Below are 22,547 nucleotides of genomic sequence, written 5' to 3' on the forward strand. Positions count from 1 at the left end.
AATGGCAAAATGTATATAAGCTAAAAAGGAAGAAGAGCAACATTTTAGGTTCAAGTAGTAATTAGTGGTTCAGTCTATAATACTACACTATATTATTTAGTAGCAACTTCAATAGCAATGCCTCTATTAAAACAAAAACCATCTCCGACGACCCAAATAGTTTGATGTAGCCTGCCATACAGTATTGCCTTAAATTTAGTAATCGCTTTTTTAAATTGCCAGTTTGACTGTCCGATGCACTCAGTCTGTAGGCTCAAACAAGTCACAGGTTGTCTAATTAATAAGTAGTTTATTGCACTTGTTTATCAAAAAAGAGAAACAGAAATATTGCTTATTAAATTAAATAAATTCAAAAATCAATATGAAACAACGTTAAATGATTAAGGCACAATTTATAAATTATTCAAAACGACAGAAACACATCCAAACGTGTTATATGGCAATCCGCTGAAACGCATTTGAGAAAGGCTGGTTGGAAGCTGGCCGTTTGAGACTGTATATTCCGTTTGGTAGTTGACTGTATGACTGCAGTACATACATTATGATCGCGATATAAATAAAATTAATTTTATTTATTTATTTAAAAATTGGTATCAAATATACAAATATTTTGTTCACGTAATCCTGGGGATTCTCCACCACAACAACATCCCGGATTACATGAACAATGCTTTGTATTTTGATATAAATTTTTACAGTTTGTGATTAATTAAATTTATATTATTCAAATCGCGAAATCAAATTCCATGTGTTCAATACTGGCCATTACTCAAGCTTCCAAGAGACGGTACTGTGTCGAGCGCATGTTTTCTCGCTCAACTTCAGCCATTTTTTTAAAATGGTGGGAAATTCCAAGAATTACGTGAACAAAATGTTTGTATATTTTGATATCAAATTTTAAATAAATTCAAACTGCGAACATAATGTGCATACTGTAAAAAAGAAAGCCAAATGAAGGTAAGTTATTATGATACAAGATGCATTTTTGGATTAAAAAACAGTTATAGGAAAAGCCAATTGTCTGCAGATAACAACAAGCAAAAGCAAAGCTGTGATATTATTGTGTTAGTTAGTGATTAGGGGGACCTATTTGGCTGTATAATTGTGCCATTTCTTATAAAGTATCATGCATCATGCTAATAAGTTACAATACAAATCCGAGTGAATATTCTACTTGTTATGTACATGGATGATGCTTTATTGTCTGAAAGAATTACTAAAAAGAAAGTCCAAATGTTTACCAATTCTATTTGCGAATAAGGACCATGGGTTACTCCTTAGGCCAGTTACTTCAAACACATGATTCATACGTCAATGTTTATTAAGCAAAGGGAAACTGTCTGAATACTTCCACTATCGTAATAAGGTTAACCGTATAGGCTAAATCTCTTTGCAATTTCTACCCCAGAAATGTTGATCAGCTTTTCCAAAGTGACAAGTGTTTCATGGTGACGTCGTACCAAACACCTATCAACCTTGATGGTGCTCACTCATCGTTTACAAATATCGGCAATAACTTCTGCAAAGGTGACAAGCAGGAATTGAATGTATGAGTGTATAAACCTGTGTCTGTGTTTGAAGATCTAAATCCTGTGTGTCACTATGGTCATGAAAGCCATGTTACAGATTCATTCATTATTTCACCTACTGTAAAGTAGAACCAAAATAAAACCGAAAGCAATCGATGCTCTTAAGTTTCATTATTGAACAAATGGTTTGAAGACACTGCTAATAATATGGAGAGCCGTGTCATGCTGCTTGATTATAAAAAGATTTTCAACCTAATTGATCACAACGTCTTAGTCGACATGTCATGGCAATCCCATGTGAATAATTGTAGTCAGCAAAATATGAAAATATTTTAAAAAAATACACAAATCGGACTATCGCAAAGGTTCAAAATTTGATGTTAACAAAGATGGCAGCCATTTTTTTTACTTTGGAGGGAAAATGTTATCCTCCTCTGAAGCCCCTAATTTGCATGTTCAGTATAAGTAGTAAAATGTTATAGATATTAGGGGAGAAGAGAAAATAAGATCATAGTAGATAGACGTATAGAGTATAGAGAAGAAAGGTCTAGACTGGTAGAAAGTTGTATTAATACTGAGTTACAAGAAATAAATTTTGTATGAGAAATCATTCAGTGTCAGTGTCAGTGTACGTCGCGTGGATTTAAATACGCCAGAGAACGTATACGCTCGGAACCGACTCTATATGTTCACTACAACCCCATTGACCACAATATTGGATCAAAGATGTTGGATAATGTTGAAACTACATATAACATTCCTAGTACAATTGGGTTATATTTGATACCCTGTATGTATAGATGCATGCAATGGGAAAAATGTATAATTATAAACAAACTCTCTATTAGGCCTATAATAAAGATGTTATGGTTATATGGTATTAAAGTCTCCTTGAACATGATGCATATTAGAGGAATGTGAACAATTCAGATAAAATTAAAAAGGAGTACTAGAAGAGCAAATGTTGAAATTAGTTGTATCAAGTTAGAAAATGAAATTGAAAAAGTTGCCAAACAATTATATATAGGGTACAAACCATCAGATAGAAGGCCTGACATTTAGAAAAATCAGCATCTTTTCATTTGCAATACAATTATTGTTTTAAGAAATCTTTAGTATTAATTCAAATATTTAAATGTTAACATAATGAAGAATCAAGTTCAATAACTTTGTCACCAGACTAAAAGCAGGTCACATATACTACCATACTTTTAATTTTCAGCCCTATGTGAGTATGATCATACTGATGCAGCCATACTACTGTACCCACTGCACCACAAAATATAAACAGTGTGTATATTTGAATGATTTCCAGCCCTATAAGTGATTATGACCATACTGCTGTAGTATAGGAACCCCTACCACTGTACCTACTACACCACATAAAATATAAACAGTGATTATGACCTACTGCTGTAGCTATAGGCCTACTCCTGTACGTACTACACCACACAAAATATAAACAGTGAGTATGATCATACTGCTGTAGCTATAGACCTACCCCTGTACCTACTACACCACATAAAATATAAACAGTGATTATGGCCTACTGCTGTAGCTATAGGCCTACCCCTGTACTCGTTACACCACACAAAATATAAACAGTGAGTATGATCATACTGCTGTTACACATACTCTAATAATCTTAAGATAATGAAGCCTAGTGTATAGCTACAAATGAATATCAATATATTATCTACAATTGTAACTCAAAGTATTGATATGGATTGGCATGGTAAGGTCCTGGTCAAATTAATTTACACAATTATTATTTAAAGAATATTTTAAGGCACTGTAATCAATAACTATTTAAAAGAGTACCCATGGGACTACAGAGGTGATTACTGAGTAATAATTGCATGTAATAAGTTTGTTTGTCCCAATATTTAGTCTGTCCATTTGTCTGTAGTCTATCCAATTTTTTTGTAAATTAAATCAAGCAAATTGACCAATCACAATGTGATGGATTATCTGAACTGTTGCTTGTTATTGCTAGAATACCACGATACAGATAGCAGCACAAGACAGAAAAACTAACAAAGTGATATATCACTCTGTGTGTGTCATCCATGTGAACCAACATATTTTATGTTTTTAAATTATCCGCTTTCTACGAAAGCCCATTAATGCCATTTTAAGTATATGTTTTTCGAACGTAATCCGTTCTAACGAATTAGTAATTCATTTGAACGGATTAATAATCTGTTCAAACGAATTAGTAATCCGTTCAAACGAATTGCAACATATACAACAAGTGCTATTTAAAGTATATGTTGTAATTCGTTTGAACGGATTACTAATCCGTTCAAAGGAATTACTAATTTGTTTAAACGGATTACTAATTCGTTTAAACAGATTATTAATCCGTTCAAACGAATTACTAATTCGTTCAAACGAATTAGTAATCCGTTTAAACGAATTAATAATTTGTTTAAACAAATTAAAACGGATTACTAATCTGTTTGAACGAATTAGTAATTCGTTTGAACGAATTAGTAATCCGTTTAAACAAATTATTAATTTCTTTAAACAAATTAGTAATTTGTTTAAACGGATTACTAATTCGTTCAATTATTAATTCGTTTAAACAAATTAGTAATCCGTTTGAACGAATTAGTAATTCGTTTGAACAAATTAGTAATCTGTTTAAACAAATTAGTAATCCGTTTAAACAAATTACTAATCCGTTTGGACGGATTCCTAATTCGTTTGAACAGATTATTAATCTGTTTAAACAAATTAGTAATTCGTTTGAACGGATTAGTAATCTGTTCAAACGAATTAGTAATCCGTTCAAACCATTTGCAACATATACAACAAGTGCCATTTAAAGTATATGTTGTAATTCGTTTGAACGGATTACTAATCCGTTCAAACGAATTACTAATTTGTTTAAACAGATTAATAATCTGTTAAAACGAATTTATGGATCCGTTCAAACGGATTAGTAATTTGTTTAAACGGATTAGTAATTCGTTCAAACAGATTAATAATCCGTTTTAATTATTAATTAATTATTATTAATTTTAATTATTAATTTGTTTAAACAAAACGAATTACAACATATACTTTAAATGGCACTTGTTGTATATGTTGCAATTCATTTGAACGGATTACTAATTTGTTTGAACAGATTATTAATCCGTTCAAACGAATTGCTTGTGAAACTGGGTGAGTGGGGAACACAGGCTTTAAGTCATAGTGGTTAGGTTCGCTGTTGTGTCCCATGCCAGCTCACTCAGTTGGTTCTATTGTTTTTTTTTTTGTATGTCGTGTTTTTCATGTATTTTATATTTGGCAATAAAAAGAATAAGAATAAGAATAAGAATTACTAATTCGTTAGAACGGATTACGTTCGAAAAACATATACTTAAAATGGCATTAATGGGCTTTCGTAACTTTCAAATAATCAATAATCAGTATTTTGTTTCACATGCTTAGAATTATTTACAGGGGCGATAGCAGGACTATCTTAAGGGGATTGCCCAAATGTCCAGGACCTTAGCCAGGATCTGAAAAGGGAGCGGGATTTAAAGCAAATTTTGTTAAATGACACCTCTAGATGGCCGGAAATGCTCTCGCACATGAAATTCATAATAAATGGCACCTCTAGTTTTTTTAACTTCTAATTTTATAGGCCGATTGTGTTTCGTTTAAATTATTATTCAGTAGAAACAATTTAACTACAACTAGAATAGAAGTAGGTAACTTCGAAACTGGCTTATACGTTTGTTGATATCAAAGGTTTCTTAATTAAATGATTGATTGCTGCTACTGTATGTCAATTCAGATGGAAAATCCACAGACATACAATACTGGCAATAAAACTATTCCATTGGATGACACACTTTTTCAACAGCCATGTTGGAAAAGGGTGGATTTAGGGGGTAATTTGCTAATAATGTAGTGAATATCCTCAAAAAACGAATTGCATGTTGGAAAAGGGTTAAGACTGAGGGCTGGATTTAGGTGTAAATTGCTAATAATGTAGCATATATTTAAAAAACTTTTAAGTGAAGAAGAATTTTCATTGATATTTCTGTTTATATAATAAGGTTTACAATATAAATTATTAATAGAGAGATCATATATATCTGCTCAGTCAGTCAGGGAAGAGGACAAAAGGCTTCCTACTTTCTAGGAGTTTTATGTGGAGGAGTTATCAGCTGGAGTCTTTGATTAATCACCTTTATTTTTAAACATAGTACTGTTCAGTGTCCTAGGGTATGTTCAGACTCACGGTGGCGTTATGTAAGCAGTGTACATATTTTTGTATATGAACTAAGCTGCAGGTTAGCGTTAGGAAGCTGTTACGCCTCGCCAGTGGCGTTAATAACCCTACCAAGAGAGGATTACCTTGTGTTGGATAACAAACCTGACGCTGTGAGTCTAACCTTAGGTATTACTATTAATACCAGCCTTTAGTCATCCCAATGAGCCATTAATGTAAGATAGGCCCTGTTTCTGCTACAATATGTACGGCATAAACATACCGTAATAATATATTAGAATTATGATTCGGTGACTCGTTTCTTTTGAAAACTACTTTGTGGGATTGTCTGGATTGAGGAATAGCTAGCTATGGTTCGATCCCTCAAAATCCCCTATGGGACCGGAAAACCCTGTGTCTACCCAACTTGCAGTCATTGTCCATGGTCAGTTTGCTGTTTTGTACTGCTTACTGTTCACTTGTTTTGACGATAACCAAACTCCACATCTCCTGTTATTACCCTGAAACCTCGGTTCTATGACATTTAAAAAGAGCAAATATCTTAACATTTTCAGTCCACTGTGACATTTTAGTAATTGTTCTAAGTAGGGTATGCTCAACAAACCTTGTGTTATGAGTGAACAATATAGATGGTATATTCATAAGGCAGCAGAAAGGTGCAAGAAATATATGATAAAATATCAGAGTTAACGATATCGATAATGATCAAGATAAATATGCGGTATATTTATACCATGGAGCTATAAAAACTAATTTTATAGCTCCATGTTTATACAGTATATTTTTTATGAGACCCATTTCTGCTTCCACAAAAAATACCATATCAATTATACCATATACAGTGTGTATATTCTTGGCAGCAGAAACAGGGCCATAGTATATAATATTTGAAAACTTCCATGTGATAGTTTAATGCAATGCTGATTTTGCCATAAGTCTGTAAATAAATTCTCTAGAATTAGTGGTTTTACATTTTGGTTTTTGAGCAACAAATATGAAAATTGGTGAGTACCGCCCATGTGCTATGATTTTAAAGTTATTTGTGATTTATTTATCCATTATTATTATTATTTTTCCATTCTTTATGAGGGACATATTGGGACCACAATTAATTGGATTGACCATTGTTTCTAGCAGTGTGATTGTATTAAAATTTCTTGATTTGATGTAATGCAGCTGACATTATTACCCCTGTCTAACTAAATAATTTGCTTGAATTCAAATTATATAGTAGTATAATAATTGCAATGATATTAATGTAGGATATAGTTGCAATGAATTACCTGAAAATACTGGTAAGTTAAAGATGTATTGTCCCTTTGATTAATTTTAAAAAAAAATTTTTTTTTATATTTAAAAAAAAAGTGGGTCATTTTGAAGTATCATAATAGTTATTAACTTTCACCAAAAATTAGTCGAAAAAAAAAAAATTTAACTGAAATACAGACGTTTTTTTGTTCAAAAAATAACTTTGACTTTCAGTCAAAGTTTTCGATCAAAACATATCTCATAATGCAACACGCTTGTTTGGCTACTCTGTATGCATAATCATAAAACTTCCTCGCGATCTGTATGAAAACACCTTCTCAACCGCAACGAGTTGTAAACAATCCTAATTAGCATCATGCATAATGCATACTCGTGGTTTAAAATCTTTGTTTACTTTCGCTCGTGACGATTTTCCAGACGAAATGTAATCAAATTAATTTACCTATTAATTACGTAAACTTGTTGTTTTTGGCTCTAATTTTCGACTTAAAGTGAATAACTTTGATATGGCCAATTTAAATTTAGAATATTTTTTTTTTCATTTTTTGTGTTTCAAGGGACAATACATCTTTAAAGAAAGCTATTGCATGTATTGTGCTCCTTCTCTTATAGAATTGTTTATTGGAAATTATTTTCAACTGAAGTATGATCATAACTGTAATGATGACCATATACACTTAAAAATACAATTTAAAATCAATTATGAATGATTTAGCCTAAGATTATATTGGTTTTTTTTAAAAGAGAATAGTAAATCTCAATTTAACTTAACAATTTGGCACATTATCTATATTATTAAATTACAGTATTTTAAATAAGTGTGAGGAGTATTATTGATTAATCAATAACTATATTATTCCATGTAATTTTGAAAAACTAATAGTATTTGAAATATTATAATTAATATATCAAGTGTAAACAAACTTAGTTATGATTTTACCGGCATTTGTAAATAAGAAAGTTTGTAAATAATAATTACAGTATGTAGGTGGAAAGGTTAACTATATTATAATTATTATTTTTGACAATTATGTTTAGCTTTGATCATTTGACATTGCTGCAAAAGGGCATTTTTTAATTAAAAAAAGAAGAAAGAACACTGACAGATACATAAGCTGTAGTATATATAAATCATAGAGTAATAACATATGAAAGATAAAATAAATAAAAACAAAATGTAATAATTAGTTTCACATTTCCTTTATAATCAAATTTTGGAGATGGATGGCTTTTTAATCTATTAGCTACATTGTGTACTTTAATGGTAATAAAAAAAATAAAAATGAAGTATTTATTACGCACTCTAAGGTATGTAAACACAACTGAACTGTAAGACCATCTTTCACATATTTCTCAAATAAAAAATTCAAAATTCAAATCCTGGACATGAAACGTAACAAAACAAATTTGGCCTATTCAGTTTTCTTTAAAACCTTAACCATGGTGATATAAACAAGGGTTTGCAATGACATTACATTTGTTTTACTGTCAAATAAGAAAGATGAAGAAAACTAAGTTTTAGATTTAGCAGACAAGTTTTATTTAGCACTCAAATTTAAAATGGATCATGACAAATTGTTATAGTAGGACATGTTTTATAGTCTAGAAAATTTGAGGAACATTATTTTTTTTTAAAACTTGCTGATAGTAATACACCGTTATCCTCTCGCGACAAACAAATCATCATGTCAACCTTGTCTTTAGTTTTAATAAAGTTACTAAGTATGAGACTGATTAGAGCCCTCAAATTTAATGATTTTCACATAATTAATAGCTAAAATTAGAATATATTATTTACTTATTTCCCAATATTGGATCATTTTATTGACAAAGTTGGGTAAATTTTGAAAAACCTGACTTTAAAATAATTAAAAGGCCTGCAGCCAGTTACCATTTGCGGCCATTGAAGAAATGCATAATTGTTTTCATTAATTCATTTTAAATACTGCATTAAATATTTCTTATTGTATTTTTTTTTTTTAAACAGTGATCATGACTGAATTTTCTGAAAAATTTACATACAATTATATTCAATCAACTTTCTTTCTTTTTAAATATCTAGCTGTTGTTGAAAATTGAAGAATATAATAACATTGCATAAAATAAGATAAGAAAATATTTTCAAATAATGGCATGCTTAGAATGTTTCACAATTACATATAAATGAAAGATAATATATAAATGAAGTCAAAGAATAAAACAAATAAAATATGTATGCCAGCACAACAGATGAGAAGTGAGAGAGGATTCTTGTAAAGTACTTTACCCTAGGATATTAAAAAGGTACAATAAAGAAGACTACCTTAGGTAGTTATTAATTATATTCAATATAATTATTATGCTTGCAAATTATTCTCTGCATTTCTTTAAATTTAAAACAATCTAGCTATCCATTTTTTCATTTGAAGCAGGTAAATATAATATGAATTAGTATACATGGATGCATTTAACACAGACCGGGTAGTGGGATATTATACTACAAGCGATGGGGTACAGTAGGATGATAGAGCAAAGACCAAAGCCTTCAAGGCACATTCCGTAGAACGATTATGCTCTTATGAGCAAATGTAATTTAAACAGGTTTTATCTACAGTAATTATATGCGGCAATTTGTTGAAATGTGCCACAATTATATTTGGTAAACCTGTTATTGTATTTGTTGTATATGTATTAATGTAAATCATTAAAATAATGAATAAGGTTTAAGATGAGTGAAGATTTTGTATCTATAATTACAACATTAAATCAGACAAAATCTTTACTACTCCAATTTGTAGATTTCATGAAAAAGTAATCTAGACTTTTTAAATTGGAAAAAAAGTTAAATATTTTGTTAAAATTTTACAATTACTTGAGACACTTAAATATAAGTTTGTATGACTTACCACGCTTGCAATATTTACGTCTGATCCTGCATTGATCAGGCACATACATGTGCTGCTGTGACCATGTTTGGCAGCATAAGACAAAGGTGTTCTTTTATACTGAAAATATTAAGCACATAGAGGTTATTATATTTCACATAATATAGATAATTATCATATCGGAAATCAAGTTTTTAATCTCAGAGTCATACTCTATTTTTAGTCAACTTTGTTATCTGTAATTGTAAAAAACAAACTCAAAGATAACATTTATTTCTCTTTTAAATTCCTAATAATAAAGTACAACAATTTGTACAGGTAATGTGATAATGAGGGCACTGCCTTTGATTATTGTGTTTGCATACCAGATGGTTATTTGCATACCAGATGGTTATGCCAAGTCAGACAATTCAGAATTCAAACAATTTAGATTAACAATGGATATAAACCAGCTCTTAGTCTGTCAGAAGAATTCTTAGTGTATCAATAGACCAGCACTAGTTTGCCTTGTGTTACAGAAGTTGTGTTAACGTACTATAATAAATATTACTGAGACTAAGCAAGGGGAAATGAAGTAACATGGAAACCTGTCAAATCAACCTGCTTTACCACCACTTTGATTACTTGTAAGGAAAGGATTCATTGGAGATGATGACACAATTGTATTGTGCATGCTTAGAAGGAACCAGAGGCCTGAATAGTCTGAATAAATGATCTGTAGAAGCAGAGTCTAGGCCGTAATTGTTTTGTACTGTATGTATCCTATGAGGTGTGGGGTTAATCAAAGGGTTATAAACACAATCGTCCATCCACATGATAAAAAATATTGTAATTATTTATAATCTATGCATTTAATTTATTTTGTCTTTTATAAATAATAAAAATCACAAGGTACAGAGCACTTTAGGGGGTAGACGGGATCGTCAAAAAGTGAAACAAAACACTATCAAGTGACTATCTGACCCCCTAAAGTGTAAAAATTAAGTAAACTTAAATACAGAAAAACAGTTTAAAATAACATTTCACATTTCATTGAGTTCAGACAGGTATTTGAGGCAAGTTTTTCTTAAGTGAATATATAAATGAAGAAAGGGAAAAAACTAGACTATCTTTAACATTTGGAGGCAAGTTATGAACAGACGTGGAAATGAATTAAAAATATTATAATGAGCAGAATTCGTTCTTGAAATACTATGGACAAATACTACAGAATTAAGGTGTTGCAAATTTTGAGTAATGTCATTAATATTTCGTGGCCAATACATTTCTAACTGCCGAAAATGTTGGCCAAATTAGGGCGAGTAGACCTTGATATACATAGTGTAAGCCTCTATGATAGGGTCTACTGTACTTTACCAGAACAGAAGATCAATGTAAATATTGCAGTATAGTATAAAGTCATTTTGATAACAGCATAAAGAATTGTAGTACAAAACAGTCCCATATAAATGATAATATGTGACTATGAAAACAGTGAAGAAACAATTAATTTAAAGTCGGGTGTAAAGTACATTTACATTTGTTTTGATGATAATGTGTCATCATTGTGTAACTTTCATTTTCAAGTGCATGTGTATGTAAAATGAAATGTGTGAGCTCTCACTGTAAGTATGAGTTTAGGGCTTTTGTACATTCCTACTAATAAATGATATTCAAATTGTTGCAACTTCATTTTAATTATTGTTTTTTAAATATTTCTGATCTACTGATTTTTCAAGAAAATACAACAATCCTTAAACAAATTTCTGCCAAGAGCACCAACTTGGAATCATAGTTTTTGTTCACTATAATGTTTTTTTTAATTGTCGTACAAAAAGATCATGTGTTTATTTATTGCAATTCAAAAAATTTCTATGCATAGCTTTTATCTGAAATTGCTTTAAATAAAATTATAATAGTTCATCATAACAAAATACTATAATAATTATTACTTTAATGTAAGTGGAAATGGTGATGAATTGGTGGTTCTCAATTTTGTATGCATAAAATATGAACTGAAAAGATAAATGTACTATAGAAATGTGGGTATTGAAGGTAAACAAAATGCATAACCAAAAACAAAAATGTTTCCTCTGTCTGTTTGAGTGCTCTATTCATTAAATTATAAATCCCATCTTTTTATATTTTTGGTATTGGTATTCCTATTTTTCATGGCTGTATACATAAACATGTTATGCCAAACTCATTTTAAAATGAAGGCAAGTCCCTCTTTTCTCCATACTTGTTAATGACGATTTCTTTTGAATCTAATGTAACAGTAATGCAATTCATATTGTCAACTTGTCATGCTCATCAGATTCTTGAAAATATGAAATAGATTGAAAATTCTCAAATTAAAAAATTTAAATTTTAAACTTTAATATGCTGTATCAGCAGTAATGCTATTATAGACAGAAACTAAGAAGGTTTATTATTTACTAATACTAGTGAATTTCAAAACTGAATGTGTCATATGAACAATAAACAGCAGCCTATCCCTCTTTTGGAATGATAGTGGCATTCAAGCTTCTCTCTTCATAATATTTAAGTGTCTTACTATTGTTATCAAAGTATTTTAGGGATAACAACTAATTAGCATCCTGTTTCCACTGTAAAGTATATGTACAAGTAAAGCATCAGTGATTTAAAGATCTGAGTGCAGAATAATTTGAATTCTAACAATCATCAATGTTTACATGCAGTCAGTAGACAGTTAAATATGCCATAAAGCAGACAATTTAAAATCAACAAATGTGATGTTGTTTTAGATCTCTATTTTAATTTTTCATTGATCTCTTTTAGATGAAATAAATTGACCATGTTTATGTTGGTATTAAAAAAATCAGAAAATATTCATGAAAAAACTGTAGTATGGCTACAAAGCAAGGAGTTTGCTAACATTGTGACGTGGTACAATCTAGTATCAATTAGAATATAACAGTTGAAAAATGACTTATACACTAAGTTGTTCAAACTTCACCCTATTTTGTTTAGCGTTATTATTACAAATTGGGCAAAGATTAATTAAAACCATAATTTTCAATAAATCTCTGAATACAATTTTACACTTGATCCTGTGATTCATTAAGAATATTAAATATTCTCTATTTTCATTTTATAGTATTTAATTAAAAGCGCAAGTCATATCGATGCTAGATTTGCTACAGTTTCTACATAGCCTATAAAGATGTTGATATATGATGGCACCAAATAATATGGAGGTTTTGCAACCTTACGAATACGATAACGAAAACAGATAGGTCATACATTTGTTAAACTTTTGAGCTGATATTCGTAAAGCGTATTTGTGTTGACGAATATCACCAGTCATAGTTTTTTATCTATTTTGCACACTTTGCATTGAATAAAAAATGATTCATGATTTAATAATATAATTATAGATAATTTATTGAAAGTAATTTAGTAAAAATGCCACATCAATTTTGATAAATAGCAGTTTTTAAAGTCCTCTCTCGCTACACTAGGCCTATAGGCAACCATTGCAACATGTACCTGTGCTTCATTCAAGTTTACAGCAGTCATATTTTGGACGGCACCCTCAATATTTCGTTGCCATGCAAAACAGATTTGTACTGGCTTACGAAAACGAATAAGTTTGTGTGACGTATTCGTGTCGTGAAACCTCCCTCATGTTTGCACAACTACGTCCACTTTTATGCTTCTTTGCCAGGAGCCTGTATTTGCATGCTATAAAATGTTATGGACAGAATTGTTCTAAAAGAGTTACTCAATGCAGGGTGGGGGTCTTTAATGTCTTGTAGAGATACATCATTTAGGTCCTTCACCATATTTCAGAAAAGTAGTAATTCAAAAAAATGTTGAATCCTGGAAGTGAACCCACAACTGAGACAGTTATGAAAAGGAGTTGCACAGTATTGCTATAGTTAAGTCACTGATGACAACATTTCTACATAGTATTTTTGATTAAAAAGTTTAAACTGTGAAATATGATTTTCACAATTTGACTACTTAATGATATAAAATCATAATTACAAAAAAAGTCTTCAGAACTATTAATATTCTTCTTTGCGATGCTGTAGGGGTAGTTTCATCTATGATATCCAAACAAAATACCAGTCTAGAAATGGGTTTTAATACCTTTCAAATAAAATTTGGCCGCACACACAATTTAAAGGCCAGGTGCGGGCAAAAAATTTCTATTGATCATACATTCCAATAATTATTGATCTATAGTTTTCCCTATGTTTCATAATTTTTGGAATTTCATTTGTGTTACACGAGCTTGTTGAAAATAAGCATTTTCTTATCAGTAGTTCAAAATACACAGTAAAATCTCTATTCTTTTAAACACAAATTTTGTACATAGAGAGGCATTTTAAAAAGCTATGAAAAATAAACGGTGTTGTAAAAAATGTTATCAGATGACTAAATATAGGTAATATAACTTGAATTTTACATTTCTGGTATTTTTATTCAACTTCAGATTTATATTTTCATGCTATAGCAAAAGTTATCCACCTTATATCCACCATCTTTTTTCACCACCTAGGGAGTCACCAGACATGTTATTACATGGTTAAACTACCTAACTACTGAAAAAGTCTTCCTGGTTTTTATGGCAGAATTTTGCCAAATTTTGTATTTGGGGCACCTAGGCTACTATAACTAGTTGAATTCAGGACGATTCGGTCCAGATGTGACAGGACAAACCAGCCCACCAATGTGCCTACTGTATATGCCTGGCTTCTAATGCTATTATTAGTGCCTGGTAGCGTTTTATGATATGAAATATGAAGTACATGATGGACTAACATTATGTTTAATATTATTCATTTTGATATTTAATTATTCATTTATGCAATTTAATTTCAAGGTGTGTAAAGGAGGTACAAAAGGAGAAAAAAGTTGCAATCATATTCACTTCTTTTTAATTACACCACACAGAAAACAGGCATTGTTTCTCTACATAAACAAGGGCGGATCCAGCCTTCTAGTAAAGGGGGGTGGGGGACACAAAGTCACCAATTACATGAGGCACAGGTGGGACCTGTGGTGAAGCAAATTTTGTTAAATGACACCCCTAGACGGTTGGAAATGGTATTCTCGCACGTAAAATTTATGATAAATGGCACCTATAGTTGGTCGGAAATGACACTCCCATAGTGTGTTAACAATTGGTAAAAAGATCGTAGTCTACTTTTTCCGCTGGTAAACACACGTTCAATGTGACCATCTGGGGGAATTCCCTGATAAAGGTACTTCCGGTATGGTAATAGTGAGCTTTCGAAGTGGCGACGCGAGATGCGGAAGTCAGTCAACCATGGATACCGTTGCATGCCTTTCGCGTCACAAATTATAAACTGTTTCAATTTTAGGAGAACGCGATCAGGTCATTTTCACATGATCGCTAATACCAAAGCACCTGCCATCGCCATCCTTATCACCATGATTCATGATGATGATCGCATTTCCCTACTAGGGTCTATAGGCCCAATTTAACACATTGTCATCACACAACAGGTCTTAAATATCTTTTTAAATAAAATACAATCAGTAGTACAAGTCGTGTCTTCCAGGCATACGCCAAATCAGCCGAATCCCGTCTCGTGATGAGCAGGCCAAACAAACTGGCTTTGCTCTCGCATACGCAGTAGGATTTCACAGTCTTTTGCATGTGTCGATAATCGCGACTTCAAATTTATCATGTTGCCCTAGTTATGTTAAATAATACATAGTGAAAGAGCGTGTTTTAGGGCTTTAGGCTTATAGGCCTATATATCTTATTATAAAAAAAGGTCAAAAGGAAAATTACTAAAAAATGACAATGCTGTGGTAATGAGTGGCTGAATCTCTATACTGCTTATTAATTTTATTATCTTAACAATAACATGTAATAACAATGCTGTAAATTTAATAAATAAAAATAGGCCTACATACTTCATCCAGCGGAGATACATATTCACATACTTAAAGCCCCCTTCCCTACGTTTTTTAGATCTAATTTAAGATCACAAACTCTATTTTTAATGTAAAAATAATACTATATGGTCCTATTGCGATAACTTTTTTCGTCTTTAAACGGTTAAAAATGTGAAAAATAAGTCGATTCTAATAATTATAGCGGCCCACTATAAATCCCAAAATGCATTGCGTGCGGATTGATATTTTTGTTTTTCACCTGTAAATCGCCCACTCTTCGATCGATCGTGAGGCCAAAACAAATGGAAGACTCCTAACTTTTCAGCGAAAATACTGGGTTTTCCCCAATTTGTATCATAGGAGTCTGGCAAAAATAGAAAGACAATTAATGCAGCAACTATACAACTTCAGGCTAGGTATATAGCTAGCATACGATGTTCGTACGTTACCGATGTTTACCTGCAGCTAGGCCTACAAAACTAAGCCTAGCTAGGCAAGGCCTAAGACCGTCCACGAGAGGTCGATCGCCGCGAGCTACTTAGGTAGTGCATTGTTTCTCACTTTTTATCATAATTTAGCATAAAACGTACATTTAAGACAAGGAATGACATGGTTTAATGTTTTTAAAGTAATATATATGTATTATTTTTACAAAACGTCACAAATTGTAGGGAAGGTGTCTTTAAGAATAATGACATCGTAATTAAGTTTAATGTCCTGATGAACAAACATCAATAACATTGCATTTAGTCGATCTTCCATTATGGTACCTCAAAGATAATTTTTTACAGTCTCCAGAGAATTATCTAGCTAGGCAGCAGAAGAACATGTGTCATACCCATAACAATAATTTTGTGTGACGACAGCAAAAGCAATGGCAACCTCTAATAAAGACTAAATTAGCACGGCGCTGAAACAATGTGTTTTAATTAATGAATTGAAAGTACTTTACTTTCGCCCTCTGGATCTGCCACTGTTAAGACCAACTATCAAACATTCCTTTCACCACAAATCAAGACATTAAAAACATTGAACAATATTAGAGTGCTAGAATATTCAACCAGGTTGTTGTTCTCCAGTTTGAACTGATATTAAAGAACAGGCTTTGAAAGCTCAGAAAACATGACAATGAATGCAGTTTTAATGTCCTACACCAAACATGAGGATGGAAAATATGTGACTGACATATAATTAAAAAATATTAAAAAAACATGAATAAATGTCCATTTATACACAAACAATAAAGATGATATCTATATTAAAATGTCTGGCTGTTTTAACTTTTACTTTATTGTTTTGATTTAGCTTTTTGCTTATTTTATTTTGTATCTCCATTGAGATCCAGCCACCTACAGCATTGTCATTATTTTTAGTAATTTGCCTTTTTTTATTTGCAACTGCATGTTTAAAACATTTATTTTACAACTCTGCAATTTGTATTTTAAATTATATTACTTGCTTTTAGAATTAATGAAAACAAAAAAGACACAAATATCAAAATAGGACTATTAACTGAACTCTTATAACATAAATGCTATAATGTATCTCTGGGTATTTGTTCTGTTAAAATGACACATTTTTAACAAAAATTAACTACTAATATAGCATTAACAATAATGTAATACCAATAACATAACATGGCATTCTTTTGTAAATTGTTGTTTCCCTCCGCCAGGAGAGACACATTCAACAATCAGTATTCAACGTTCAGTCAGGTAAGTACCACCATTGTGCTTATTTCAATTAACCCTACCCATCGTCCACCTCCTGTGTAATGTGCATCAATTCATTATAAGATTCATGCACTGTTTTATTAGATTAAGGAATTGTAATGTAGGCCTAGTAGAAACTGTTGTTACCAAGTTACACCGGCACTTTGTCATAATTTAATTTTGTGCATATTTCTAATATACAAACAATCCGCAATGCTTGTTTAATGTACAACACTTTATAATAATAATATTCATACTGTTTATTATATTAAAGAATTACACTGCAGTATTATTAACCTGCTTCCGTTGTTTAATGTTACAATGAGATAAAGATGTTACTGTTTCGTGTTTATCAACTTTTTAGTGGAGGTTTTCATATCTGTCAGTTGATATATAAATTAAAATTAAAAAATAAAAATAAAATAATATTAAGTAAGCTATTACCGGTAGGTAAAAAATATCAGTAGCCCCACCCTCACCCAAATCAAAGTATTCAACATTCCTTCATTCATTATGGAAGTTACTGGTACAAAGGTGTAACATTTTTTATAATAACATTCATGTACTGCATGCATTGCACCATAGTTCAATTTTGTACATATGTTAAAGAAATATAACCAACCTCATTTCACTTTAATAACATTCATGTACAATAAAAGTATAAATATATAAATCATGTCACTAAATGGTATATTTTTTCCTATCAATATACAGACCATGACAGAAATGACAAACAAAATGAAAATGAAGCTAGAAGGATTAATAAAGCAATAAAGGATTTCGGAAATGTGTAGAGATACAGCATGTACTAAACAAAATCTCACAGAACCAAGAAAAACATTTCTTGGCAGCTAGCAGTGATGATCTCTATAAAGTCACTGAACAACACTTGTTGTTTGAGATCCGAAATACAATAAATTAAAATTTTTTTTAAATGTTAACTGTTTAATACTGTCTAATGATTCCCCTTACCGTAACTGCTTGAAACATTGTAGGCCTATGTTTTTAAGTATTACGGTACTGAATTGTATTTATATGTAAGTGTATACTACTATTTATGAAAATGAAATAAAAACAATATGTTCTTTACAATAAACTACAAAAGTTTTGTGATTTCTTTTTTCCCAATCAATCTTAATACACAACAATTGCACAAAAAAAGTTAGCAACTTACAGCTGTCAGTACAGCATCTCTGTATCTAACATATTTGAAGAAAAAGTTAGGTGTTTCATTATATTTCCTTTTTTTATATTCTACTCAAATTATAATTAGATAGGAGAATTTGTTTTTTGCTTTGTTTTAATAGGCCGAAGTCCAAATGTTAAAAATGAGGACTGAAGGATGGACAGTCAAACTAGGTTCAATAGACCCTATAAAGAGTAAAGACCCTATACTGTATGTCCTACATTTGTACAAATATTAAATTAACAAATGAACGGACAGACACTAACCAGGCTAAATTCAACAAACTTGGCAATTCAACTTTATTAAGTGGGACAGACAAAAGTTCATGAGCGCGTACAAAAAAATAACTCAACATTTTCTACTGTTATTATGTTAGTGGTTAATGAAAGTATAAGAATATTCTAACTAACTCTTTAAGGTTAGCCAAGAAGAAATATTATTCAGATTTATTTTATAGAAACAAGCATAGTTCTTTTAAAACATGGTCCACAATTATGTTGTAATGACAATTTAAATGTTTTATTTAGCTCTATTCTATTCTACTCATTACTACTGTTAAAATTTAAAAAATGGCCTAGTTTGTTCGTATATGATTCGTATACGTCCCGTATAAGATATTCTTATCATGAATAAACAACGTATACGTTACGTATGCTAAACCTATACGACGCCAACTCTTTGTGGAGCAACAGAGTGGAAATAATCAATCAATCAATCAATCAATCAATCAATTCAACTTTATTTCAGACAAACTGTCCATATGAAACATATAAATACAATAAAAAATAATACAAAGCATTATGTGACAACCGTCATGGAATAATAATAATGTAAACAGTGAAATTGTATACGATCCGTATACGTCGTATACGTTTTCAGCGTATACGAATCGTATACGGCTTTTTTGCAAAGGGTATTGTACATTGTATTGTATATTGTATAGACAAAAAAATGCATTTTGAAAAACATTTCCTGCCAAATTGCGACCATATTGGATTCTGTCATGACGATGTCATTGTATTAACTTGATTCATCAACTACTATGAGATGTAAAAAGTAAACCTTTGCTAATTTTAATCATCATAACACAACTCCAAGTAACAAACCGTGAATTGGTTTTCCATATCTCCTATATATAGGAGTGAGTGAGTGGACATTTGTATATTGTAAACAATGTACTACTACAGTAATGGATTTAATATTTCATATGAAAGAAACAAAAAACATGCAGTGCAACCTACTACTACAAGAAATACTTTGCCTTATCAACGACCAAATAACCTACAATTCAAATACTAAATAGAAATGTTATAGTTGATATCATGTAAAAAGTCAAGAAAAATATGCATTATGCCTGCAGAAATGCAGTGCAACCTATGTTAAAGGTTTCCCAGTCGTTGGGCTTATAGTAATGTTGTTATATGCATTCAGCCATATGTATACTGTGAATAAAGTGTCTGTAGACAAGCAATTTTACGTCTCTTGTCTGTTATTTAACATTCTTGATACGGTGCTCTACTACAGGGGAAGCGAAGTAGGACCATTCTCTCTTAAAGGGTGGAATCGGGAAGTTTACTGTACTACTAAACTATAGCACAAAAATAAAAATTTGAAGTTGCATAAAAACACCAGAAACGTAAACATTATATTACATATATTTAGCCATCTGATAATATTTTTTACCACACTGTTTATTTTTCCTTTATTATAGCACAATAAAATCCAAAAAATTATTAAAGCCCCCTTCCCTACGTTTTTTAGATCTAATTTAAGATCACAAACTATATTTAATGTAAAAATAATACTATATGGTCCTATTGCGATAACTTTTTTTGTCTTTAAACGGTTAAAAATGTGAAAAATAAGTCGATTCTAATAATTATAGCGGCCCGCTATAAATCCCAAAATGCATTGCGCGCGGATTGATATTTTTGTTTTTCACTTGTAATTCGCCCACTTTTCGATCGATCGTGCCGGCCAAAACAAATGGAAGACTCCTAACTTTTCAGCGAAAATACCGGGTTTTCCCCAATTTGTATCAACGGAGTCTGGCAAAAATAGAAAGACAATTAATGCAGCAACTATACAACGTCAGGCTAGGTATATAGCTAGCGTATGATGTTCGTACGTTACCGATGTTTACCAGCTAGGCCTACAAAACTAAGCCTAGCTAGGCTAGGCCTAAGACCGTCCACGAGAGGTCGATCGCCGCGAGCTACTTAGGTAGTGCATTGTTTCTCACTTTTTATCATATTTACCATAAAACGTACATTTAAGACAAGGAATGACATGGTTTAATGTTTTTAAAGTGATATATATGTATTATTTTCCAAAAAACGTCCAAAATTGCAGGGAAGGGGTCTTTAAACATAGGGGAAATTATGGATCGATAATTATTAGAATGTATGATCAAAAGAAATTTGTTGCCTATTAAGACTAATATATTGGTCCCATGACAGAATTCAGCCTGTTAAAGCTATAAAAAAGTTAATAAATGAATTACTTAATGAGGTATTGTAGTAGTAAAATAAACATTTTCTATGCATATTATTAGTCAAAAAATGAAAAAAATAAAAATATTGCTAAATGTGTATGAAATTGGTCTGAATCAAATCAATAAAGTAAGATTAATTCTATCTTTTTATCCATTGTTATGGGATATAGTTTTATTGAATTTAATCTTTTAATAGATAAATCTTAATTTACTTCGTGAACATGAATGTAAATTGAAAAGATAGGACCATATTCAACTGAAACAAGAATGAACCAAGGTCAATATCAGTTTAATAAAAAAGATTGTTCTGAAATAGAATCTACAAAAATTAAGAGTTTATAAACAATTGTAATACACTTATATAATGCAAAGTCATTTACATCCCTTGATTAAAATATAAAGTGATGCTTTATATAACTTGGCATATATATATTTGTAAAATTGTTAAATAGCTTGTACTGAAATTTGAAATTTGTCTATATAAGTTCTTTTAAAAGTAATCTTTTAACATGAATGTTAGAAAATGTTAAACTTTTTAAAATTATTAAAGTTGAACCTTCTACATATAGGTATATTTATCCTCAAAACAGTTTTGTTTGATAATGTTGGATGATGGAGATAATTATGAATGAATACAACATGATAAAAGTGGAAATTAATTACAGCAACTGCAGACTTTGCAAAGCACTAGTGATCATCATTGTCAGTGGTCTAAAATATTTCATAATGTTAAATTTTGGATACACTCTGAACTTGTTACAGTTGTGTAGAACATTTAAGTCTAGTTCAGCTTTCTTGTGTTTCTTAGTTGTTTAGTGTTAAACAATTTACTATAATTTACTATGTGTGTATGTATATTTAAATAAATGTTTAAGAAATAAAGATTTTTTTCAATAGACTAAAAATATTGAAATTAGTTATGCTAATGATGATTTTTATTTTTACAAATTTTGTATGACATTGGGCCTGTTTCTGCTGCATAAAAATAACCGGTTAAAATCGGTGTGAATAAATAAAAATCGGTGTGAATAAATTAACTCCACTTTCTTGGCAGCAGAAACAGGACAAATTTGTGGTAACCGGTTAAAACGCAGCGCAAAATCACCGGTTAAAAACACCAATTTAAATCGGTGTTAGAACGCCGTTTAACCGGTTATCGCTGAGCAATTCTTAGCTGCAACACGAAATAACGGTTATTTGATTGACAGTTGTGACCCCGGGTCAGATACCGTCGCGTACCATGTGTGTTTTCCTTGTGGTTTTGACAGTCGAACGAAGAAGTGAACATGTATGTGGATGAATGAAAATCACAACATATGTTATTCAGTTGTGGGGGGAAGAGAAAGTGCGGGGAAGTATGGCAGGCAATAGAAAAGATTTAC

The 22,547-nt window shown here is 31.1% G+C and overlaps 2 long non-coding RNA genes across 3 annotated transcripts in view; one reads left to right on the top strand and one right to left on the bottom strand.

Annotated features, from left to right (window-relative positions):
- LOC144835198 (uncharacterized) overlaps nt 1–22,547 on the top strand; it is a 329,884-nt gene that overhangs the window by 189,463 nt on the left and 117,874 nt on the right. The gene's annotated exons all lie outside the window — the stretch shown is intronic.
- LOC144835189 (uncharacterized) overlaps nt 1–22,547 on the bottom strand; it is a 164,352-nt gene that overhangs the window by 29,566 nt on the left and 112,239 nt on the right. The window lies entirely within an intron of this gene.

Source organism: Antedon bifida, chromosome 2 (assembly GCF_963402885.1).
Source record: "Antedon bifida chromosome 2, ecAntBifi1.1, whole genome shotgun sequence".
In the NCBI taxonomy this organism is placed as follows: domain Eukaryota; kingdom Metazoa; phylum Echinodermata; class Crinoidea; order Comatulida; family Antedonidae; genus Antedon; species Antedon bifida.